A 10639-nucleotide genomic window follows, 5' to 3' on the forward strand; every position below is an offset into this window, starting at 1 on the left:
GAGGCTCAATACAGAACATGAAACAGGCAGCACATCAAACCGCAAACACTGCCCCGCCACACACGTGCGCGCACGCACACAATGCAGAAGGGATATGCGCCCTATTAGCATACGCGGGAGACAAGCCGCTAACTGCCGGCGAGCGCGACCCTGCTCGTGCCGACGCAGGCTCAGTCACCCCCCGGGTTTTGACTTCAAACACTTGTTATAAGCGGACTACTCTAATATAACAAATTACGGCAATTAAGCTCCACTTATGAAGCGAATGCGAGTCAGCCACCTTCATTAAACATGCGCTGATCCCTGGGAGACCCCACGCGGGCGGCAGGTACAATGTTTGCTCTCATTCACGCGACCGCACACACACGCACACGGTGTCCGTGCACGTCGGACTTCGCTGGTCTCGCAGTGACGGAGAGATGATCACACACCATCTGCCAGAACTGAACTCTTTTCAGTCAACTGGCGTCTTTCCAGGTCGTTTTCTACATGACAGCCGCTAAAGTCCAGAAACTAGGCTTTCATTTTGCATTTTGAAAATATCACTTGTCTAACACGGGGGTGCCGATACTTTCGTTAGCCAGAACGTGAGGTTTCACTCGCTCACCGTTTATTTGATAATCATACGTCCTTGTTCACAGAAGAACGGAGCTCACGCAGTATCGACATTGAGACGGTATTGTACATCCTAAAACGCGCGCGCGCGCAGCTAAATAACCATGATCCAAGCAATGCTGTGCAAAACAGTCACTCCAGGAACAGACAGACAATGTCAAGAGCTGTCCAGCACCCCGGTCAGGAGCAGTTTCTGTCACCAAAAGACTGCTACGGAAACAAGCAAACGAACCCGCACAATGTCACGCACACAAATTCCACTCCGTGGTTCGTGTTCACACTGGTTTAATTCCCCCACTAAATTTTTCGTCCAGGAGTCCAGCTAGTTTCGCAAGATAATAGCCTATATTTTTTTTCCGGGAATGATCTTACCTTCGGGTAGCCTACCGGTCGTGGATTGATTGGCTTCTTGAGTTCTTCGCTGTGTGCCCGGTCGGATGTCAGGGTCACGGTTAAATACGAACAGGATAAAACGCTGTTATTGTCTCTGTCCTCGCGCTTTTCTCTCGTCCCTATAATGAAACGACTGTCTTCAAATCTCTCATCACGTATACCCTCTCTCCCTCTCTCTCTTTTGCGCGCGCTCTCTCTCTCGAGCTCTCTCTCCTGATCTCTCTCTCTCTCTCTCTGGGAATCTCGTTTTCCTTTTTATGTAGGCTATAGCACACTAAATACTATAAACCACTAGGCGTGATGACAAGGACAAAAATAATATTATAAGCTAAATTCACCCCTGCTTGTTATTATTATTATTATTGTTGTTGTTGTTATTATTATTATTATTATTATTGTTGTTGTTCTTGATGGAAATCATTTTAAACTTGTCCGTGGATAATACCCTGAATAACAGTGTATAGCCATTCACGCGCACAATAATTCTACCGTGTTTTCGCAGCGGTGGCGGAGTGTTCCTCGGACATTTGAATAATAAAGGTACCACTCCACTTTTGTAATATAAACATGAACTGGACTTGGGGCCGTGCCGCGACAGTGCAAAGAAGGCATAATTTATTCTCCGGGGAATGTGCAGGCGCGCGCGAAGTCCGCGGCGTTTGCTTTGTGCCTTTGTCGGGCTGTGATAGGCGGCTCTGTGGTCGCTTCCCCCCCCCCCCCCCCCCCCCCAATCACTGCGGCCCAGACCGCCGCCCATACTTCAGAACAAGTGCGCTTCTACCCCACCCCCCCTCCCCCCAAACCCCAACCGTGAACTTCTCCCTCTTACTTCAAGGGTACCAGAGAGTGTGTGTGTGTGTGCTTGAGAGAGATAGAGAGAATGCATAAGTGTATTTATGCGCACGCGTGCCTGAGCAACAATAAGTTTGTGTGCACACGTGCATGTGAATGTGTGCATGTGTGTGTATGTTTGCAAAAATTTAGGCCTGTCTCATACAATGTCACACTACTGTAAGATTCAGGTGTGTTTGTCATACGCTGTCACACTACAGGAGTCTGTAGGGTTTAGGTGTGTTTCTCATACGGTGTCACACTGCAGGAGTCTGTAGGGTTTAGGTTCACAGGACACGGCACGATGTGGCACAGCAAATGCCCTTACCCACAATGCACCACCAGTCCGATCCCGCTTGCTCTCACCTGTCAGACTACTCTGTGACAGCCTCTCCCCAAAGCCCCCTCTCCTGCTCTCTCTCCCTCTCTCTCCCACCTCTCCCTCCTCTCCCTCTCCCCCCCACCTCTCCCTCTCTCTCTCGCTCCCACCTCTCCCTCTCTCTCTCTCTCTCTTTCCCTCCCACCTCCTCCTCTCCCACGTCCCTCTCTTTCACAGACTCTCTGTGGAAACACGCTTCAGGAACACGGCCGTGTGTGTGTGTGTGTGTTTGCGTCCGCCCGGCCGGGAGTGGGTGTGCAGGCATGCGTCACTTTCGCACCATTTCATTTATTCATCCGCCCATCCCCTGCTTTTACTTCCAGGTGCTCATGATCGGAACGCGCAAGAGAAAGAGGGAGAGAGAGAGGAACAGAGAGAGGATGATAATGGTGAGAGTCCTGGTTTTTCTATCACAGTGGGTTGTACACCCTTAAGTACTGGAGAGTGATGTGTGCCTTTGAAGATTCCTGCTACACAGACTCATTCAGCTGGAATCTGTGTGTGTTTGCTTCTGTGTGTGTGTGTGTGTGTGTGTGTGTATGTGCGTATGGGTGTGGTGTTAGTGCGTTGGTGTGTATGTGTCGTGTTGTGTTAGTGCGTATGGTGTGTGTGTATGTGGTATGGGTGTGTGTGTGTGTGTGTATGTTGCGTATGGTGTGTATGTGCGTGGGTGTGTGTGTGTGTGTGTGTGTGTGTTGTGTGCGTGGGTGTGTGTGTGTTGTGCGTATGGGTGTTGTGAGTCGTGTGTGTGTGTGTGTGTGTGCGTATGGGTGTTGTGTTGTGTGTCGTATGTGTGTGTGTGTGTGTGTGTGTGTGTCGTGTGTGTGTGTGCTGTGTGTGTGTTGTAGTGTGGTATGGTGTGTGTTGTATGGTATGGTGTGCGTGTGATGTGCTAGGTTGTGCGTGCGTATGGGTGTGTGTGCGTGTGTGTGCGTATGGGTGTGTGTGTGTGTGTGTGTGTGTCTGAGACTATGAGAGGAAAGACCAAGAGAGAAAATAAGGGAGAGATGAGAGAGTGTGAAAAAGTTTTTATAACGGAAGTGTTCTTTTTTTCCAGTTCGATTTTACTTTTTAACTTTCTTTTATTCTACTTTATAATAAAGCCAGTTTGAATCACTGATTCATGCCATGCGTGAGGGAGAGAGAATGTAAAACAGAGAGGAGGGTGTAGATTCTGTAAGCAGTAACCCAGGAAAGGTTTTCTATGGCATTCTATAATTCAACAATTTATCCCTCCTCACCCTGCACAGTGTCCCGAATAAGAGCCAAACTACATCTGCGCCACTGCACCACCAGCCACATTTATACCCCATACACATATACGGCCTAATAAATAAACGTGTCTACCAAAAAAAAAAAAAGAAACTATTTCTTCATGTTTCATTGATTTCAAAATGGTGTTTGACTGTATTTAGCGTGAGCAATTACGCTATAAAAATTTCCCCTGGTGGTGTATTGAGTAATGTTTATGACGCTCGGCATTTACATGAATGAGTTAGCAGTGCAGCTGTAACAGCCTACAGTCATTGGCTTCAATCTATATCACAGAGAAATGAAATTCTTACTCTCACTCTGCGTAGCAGAGCCTGGCTCTGGGCCAACGTTGCTGACAGAAAAGGACACTGGCAGGAAATTAAAAAAAAAAAATTAAAAAAAAAAAGATAACACCAAGAAAACTGTTTTGTTTTTGTTTTTTGGTAAGCAAATCCTCACTCGAAGAAATTTAAAAAATTAATTACTGTTTTCTGACACTGACAATCACAGGGAAAGATTACTCCTGCTAGTGAACGCATCTGAGGAAAAACAACTCTGCGTTATGGAATAAAGTGGTCTGTTCCATAAATGAAAACTCTTAAATATTGCATGAATAAAACCCAATAAAACCCGATTAATTTTTGGACAGCGTTATGCAGTCCATTGCATTGTACTGACATGGGCTAGAGGATTATCTCGGTCAGCAGTCCCACTGTAAATTGGAAACGCATTCTGCTTCTAAAAACTTTTTATAAGCAGTGAAGAGATAAAATGGAAAATAGCAAATAATGCATGCTGGACTGTTTTTTTTTTTAACTCCATTGATGATACATATTAAAAATGAACAACAAAATTCAGAATATAATTCTCAAATCAAGCCCCCAACCCACATTGCAATTTAACCCGTTGGAGAGTAAGGTTTTTTTTTTTTGTTCCCCGCCACGGAATTCTATGTCAGTGTTCTAGAACTCCACCGCTTTCAGTCACCAGCAGTGGCTGTGACATCAGCATTAGAATGTTCAGTTGATGACATTCTAATCACACGTCTTTGATCTTACGGCTTATGTAATCAAGGGCTGAGCAACAAAGAGCCCAAGAGCGTGGTCATGAGAAGGGTCCCCTGAGTCAGCTGGAACTGGCACTGACAGTTTGGGCGGGGGGATGGGGAGGATTTGGGGGGTATGATGACATCACGGATACAAAGCACCCACCAGCCTCCTGTCAGCTCTGCCGACAGTCGGATTAAAGACATTTATTAAGCAAGCCAGAATCACTGATCACCACTGAACTGAACGTTGGGATGATATGGTGTAATCAAACACAGAACAATCTTGATCGCTATTGGTGATCTAAAATTCTTCTTTTTTTTTTAAAACAGAGGCCATACACAAGTATCTCAGCTCCCACAAGACAGAGTCAGATCCTGATCAGAGCTCAGTGGCTGCAGCCTGACCTCATGTGAGGACTGCTGATTATCAAAGCAAACAATCTGGTCAGAGATGCACTTCCACCGCTACTGGGAGAGACACCACAGCGTTATAAACACTTAATTCAGTAAACAAACGGCTGCATCCTCTGATTGGTCGAGAGGAAGCTTCAGCTGACTGTAGTGCCGCCTCACTGGGTGTTGCGCTGGCCAATTAGAACAATAATTTCAACAAAGGACCGGGGGGCGGGGGGGTCGGGGTCAGGGGCGGGGGGGGGGGGGGGGGGGGGGGGGACGACACACCGGGTATTCTGAATTCCTCCTGCAGTCCAAAGACATGCGGTTTAATCTAATTTGAGAGTCTTAACTTGTCCTTGAGGCATGTGTGCATGCGAGTGATGCTGTGTTGGAAGGACTGGTGACCTGTCTTTCACTGCCTTTCACCCAGTGCATGCTGGGATGTGCTCCAACACCCCCCCCCCCCCTCCCCGCCCTGTGACACAGACCAGCAGAAAGTGGTTTACAAAATACATGGAAGCAGAATATATACAGCACTTTTCAACCTCGATCTCAAAGCACTTTCGAGGTGCGACCGTGTGACACACAGGGCTAACTAAACCATGAGGGGAGCGGATGATGGGACGGGTGATTGTCCCCTGTTATTACCCACCTGTGACACGATGAGTCGGTGAGTGGGACAGCGGAATGGAAAGACGCTGTGGCTGGCAGCTGGCAGGCTTATTCATGCTCTCTAACAGACAGACAGACAGACATGCAGGTAAACAGACAGACAGACATGCAGGGAGACACAGACAGAAAGACAGACAGGCAGGTAAACAGATAGAAAGACAGACAGGCAGGTAAACAGACTGACAGACAGACATGCAGGCAGACAGAGAGGAAGACAGACAGGCAGGTAAACAGACAAACAGACATGCAGGCAGGTAGACAGACAGAAAGACAGACAGACAGGCAGACAGACAGCCAAGTAAACAAACAGATAGACAGGCAAGCAGACACAGACAGACAGACAGACAGGCAGGTAAACAGGCAGACAGGCGGACAGACAGGCAGGCAGACATGCAGACAGACAGACAGGCAGGCAGACACAGACAGACAAACAAACATGCAGGCAGACACAGACAGACAGAAAGGTAGGCAGGCAGACAGACAGGTGGGCAGGTAGACAAACAGACAGACACCGTGGCGACGACCACCCAATGAGCACAGCCGAGCATTCCGAACTGAGGTGGAAAAGAGGAAAAATAAGTTGATTTAAAAAATAAAAAAAAGTTTCAGTGCAGTGCTGGAAGATGAAAGCCAGAGAGGGAGATAAGGCTGAGTAGAGGAGCACAGAACTGAAGGGGGAGGATAACGTCAGAGCCGAGCACAGATAACAGAGAGAGCAGCACCGGGGAAGCACACCCCCCACACCCCACACCTTTCAGGAGAGAGACTTACTCTGGGCTTGGCTGTGAGAAAGCATTTCCATGACAAACATGGAGGTCATCACTGTGTGTGCGTGTGAGTGTGTGAGTGTGTGTGTCTGTGAATGTGTCTGTGAGTGCGAATATGTGCATCTGTGTGTCTGTGAGTGTGTGTGTGTGTGGTGGGGGAGGTTACAAGGCCATAAATCCAACTAATTATGTACACATACAGGCACATGCATAAATGCACACAAGCATGTACACGCGTACACTACATGCATATGCACGCATACATATTATACAAACATCCACATGCAGAGACGCACACACAAATACACACACTCATACAGGCACACGCAAACAAACACACACACACACACACATGCAGATGCACACACTCACACACACACACACAGGTTTTCATGCATCTTATCTTCCTCTCCTCAGCCTTTCCTCCCTCTTCTTTTTATCTCTCACTCTCTCCCTCCACCAGATGGCTGACCCATCTGCTTCCTCTCCTTCTCTCTCTTCTTTTCTCCCTCTCCCTGCCTCCCTCCCTCCCTCCCTCCCTCCTCCTGCCTGCCCCTCTCTCTCTTCCTCTCTCCGCTACCCTCGGATTCTTGGAGTGGAAATCCAAATCCCTCTAAATTTATCACAATCTATCAGGGTTTGTCATTAATGTGCCCCGGAGTGCTTCAGTATTAACTCCAGCTTCCTTATTCTCCGTCAGCTCTGTGTGTGAGTGCTTGTGCTGCCCCCCCCCCCCCCCCACCCCCTTCAGTTCCCCCCCCAGCTCCCCCCACACCCCCTCCCCCACAGCAACATTTAAAATATTACTCTGTATCTCTAAGTGCAACACTAAATGCATCGGAAGTTTATAGTCCGAGTTCTAGTAAAGCTTCTCTCTCCCTCTCTCCCTCCCTCTCTCTCTCTCTCTCTCTATAGGCATGTGCACAACCAAACAGGTCAATTCACACAAGCAAGCAAACACACACACACACACACACAGACGTGAAAATGGCCCCTGTAACATTTTGTAATACAGAGAGAACAACGTTCAGAGCCAGAGGGGAGCTGTGGAATGGGGTCAACGCAGCCAATCAGAGAGAAGAGTTGCCATTGCATCCAATCAGAGCAATGAGAGTGGCCAATGCAGCCAATCAGAGAGAAGAGTTGCCAATGCAGCCAATCAGAGAGATAAGAGTGGCCAATGCAGACAATCAGAGAGATGAGAGTGGCCAACACAGCCAATCAGAAAGATGACAGTGGCCAATGCAGCCAATCAAAGCAATGAGAGTGGCCAACATAGCCAATCAGAGAGATGAGAGTGGCCAATGCAGCCAATCAGTTACCAACGCAACCAGAGAGATTAGAATTATGTAGTGTGTGAAATGTTTGGTGAGTGAAATGTTTTTTTTCAAAACTCCAAGTCAGTGTTCTAGAAACATTGCTTTCAGTTACCAGTAGCCAATTGTTACATCAGCATTAGAATGTTCAGTTAAGAACATTCCAATCCCATATTTGTGACCTCACACCTTAAAGGGTTGAGGACAGTGTTGACAGATGACTCAGTCCCTTGAACTGAGTCATCTGTCATCTGTCAGTCCCTGGTCTGCCAGAGCTCGTCCTCCTCGTCTCTTTGGGTGAAGAGAATAAATAACAGAATCATCACCTGAATGAGGGGCTGGAGAAAATTGTTGACCACTCACCAATTCAGGTGCCTGCTGAGTGGAACACAAAAGCCCCAGAGCAAGGGGGGGGGGACACATCCCACAGCCCATCATAACACCATAGGGTTCACTCAGGAACACACAGGCTACCATAGAGTTCATTCAGGAACACATTGGCTACCATAGAGTTCATTCAGGAGAACCCGGCCACCATAGAGTTGACTCAGGAACACATCAGTCACCATAGAGTTCATTCAGGAGCACTCTGGCCACCATAGAGTTCATTCAGGACCGATTTGCCACGATAGAGCTTATTCAGGGACACATCAGCCACCATAGATTTCATTCAGGAACACACCAACAACCATAGAATTCATTCAGAAACACACTGGCTACCATAGAGTTCATTCAGATAAACACTGGCGACCATAGAGTTCATTCAGGAACATGCCAGTTATTATACAGTTCATTCAGCAACACACCAGCTACCATAGAGTTCATTCAGGAACAAACCACCAAGAACAGAGTTAATTTAGGGACTGACCTGCAACCATAAAGTCAATTCAAGAACACACCAACCACCACAGAGCTTGTTCAGGTGCACACTTGTAACCATAGTTCATTAGGGAAAAATCACAACCAGTTTATTCAGGAATCAATCACAAGATTTGAGTAAAATCAGGAACGCACCAACAACCAACAGAATAAATTTAGGAGCAAACCACTGAGGGCAGCATCTTAGGAAAGGGGTGACATCACGCACTGCACAGGTGTGTAAGGTTAGCAATAAGAGGCTAGCCTGGAAATATCCCCATCTCCCCGAGACATGCCCACTCACATCCGGAGCAGCAGGGGGCGCTGTTCTGTAGCTCAACAGCAAAAAACACCGCCGAGCAAGGCTCGGGCCCGTTGCATCATTAACTCAGCCGAGGCCTCCTTTCCCTTAAGTAGCTTAACTTAAATAGCGCAGCCTTTTTATTGCTTTAGTTTCTTTTTACATGTATCTGTGGAAACAGCTGCATTTATTTATTTATTTAATTTTTTCTTTTTTTTTTTTTTTTTTACTGCCGCAGTTTTGAGTTAAGTGCCCTACTCAGGAGAACCTCGCAGCCGCCCGTCACCGGGGGGAACCTCGACTGGCGGCGCTTCGGGCGATAAGACGCTAACAACTCCCCCCGCAGTAGACCACAGTGCTGCCCATTAAAACCGGCACCACTCCCGCCCCGTCCCGGCAGCAGCGGGTAGAGACAGAGCCGCGGAGCGATGTGAGGCTCCAGAGGGGGGGGGGGGGTAATGAGCGCCGGGGTGTTTAATTAATGCCCCTCCTGTGGAGTCCGAAGGAAACTGCATCGATCCGCCCAGAGAGAGGAGAGACAGAGCAGAGCAGAGAGAGAGAGAGAGAGAGAGAGAGGGAGAGCAGAGAGAGAGAGAGAGAGAGAGAGAGGAGAGACAGAGCAGAGAGAGAGAGAGAGAGGGAGAGAGAGGAGTGGATAGAATATGAGTATGTGACTGTGATGAGCTGAATGGGATTTACTCACACACACACACACACACACACACACACACACACACTCACACACACAGTCCCAATGGACCATAGAAGAATGCTGCTGGTTTCTCTCTCCCTCTCTCGTTGCGCACCTCTTTATCCACACCGGCAGTAAACCCAGTGGAACTTGTGCGGTGCTCTCAAACTGTCAGGTGCAGGGGCAGTCAGCAGTGTGTGTGTGTGTGTGTGTGTGTGTGTGGAGTGTGTATGTGTGTGTGTCTGAGAGTGTGCATGTGAATCTGGAGTGTGTGTGTCTGTGTTTGTGTCCCTGAGAGTGTGTATGCCCGCGCACGCGCGTGTGCGTGTGTGTGGAGACCCTCTGGGGAGCACTGTGCTGATAACAGTCTTATCATCACTGAGCCGGGTCTCCGCGTGACGCGGTGCCGGCGGTGCTCAGAATGCACCGGCGCACCCCCATTCCAGAGCAGAAAAGCTGCATCAACACTATCGCTAACACCGCACGCAGCACCCGCGACACGGACGATAAGAGGGGTCGATGAGGGGAAGAGATGGGAGGAGGGAGGGTATAAACATGGAACGTACGCGGTGCGCGGTGTCAGAGTGACGCTAACTTGCACGAGAAGACCTTTGCAGTTATTCGCAGCGCAGCCGGCAAGAGCCGCTGAAACGATTAGTTCTCGAGTCGCGTGCATCAGTTAAGCGCATAGTAAGGTCGCCCTCTTGACTCAACCCCCCCCCCCCCCCCGAAACTGTGTCTGTGTTAATCAGTATGTTAATCCCAGACGCCTTCATGAGCGCATGAACTTCAGCACTTTTTTTGTGGCTTGCATTCAAATTACTTAATTTCCTCGCGTTGTTTGATCCAAAGTAACAAATTGGACCATAGAATGCAATTAAGGCCTTGCGTGTTTTTCATCGACTACATTTTGCAGCCTAATGGCACAGTGACAGGCGTAGCCGAAAAAATGGGAAAAAGAACACCAAAGGCTGTTTTACTTTCATTGCAGTGGTTCAGAGAACTGAAAACAATTAGGGGTTTAAAAAAAACAAAAACTGAAAAAGGCCTACATAAACGAATGGTGCTGGCCTGCACAGCAAAATATATATAAATATAAGTATAGCAACAAAAAAACG

General features: G+C 48.1%; 1 protein-coding gene across 1 annotated transcript in view; it reads right to left on the reverse strand.

Annotated features, from left to right (window-relative positions):
- Positions 1 to 1280, reverse strand: part of LOC135260566 (uncharacterized) — a 99176-nt gene extending 97896 nt beyond the window's left edge. The window contains exon 1 of the mRNA XM_064345896.1: positions 988 to 1280. The gene's annotated coding sequence lies outside the window, so the exon portion shown is untranslated. The remainder of the gene's footprint in view (positions 1 to 987) is intronic.
- Between the last annotated feature and the right edge of the window lie 9359 nt (positions 1281 to 10639).

This window comes from Anguilla rostrata, chromosome 8, assembly GCF_018555375.3.
Source record: "Anguilla rostrata isolate EN2019 chromosome 8, ASM1855537v3, whole genome shotgun sequence".
Lineage (NCBI taxonomy): Eukaryota > Metazoa > Chordata > Actinopteri > Anguilliformes > Anguillidae > Anguilla > Anguilla rostrata.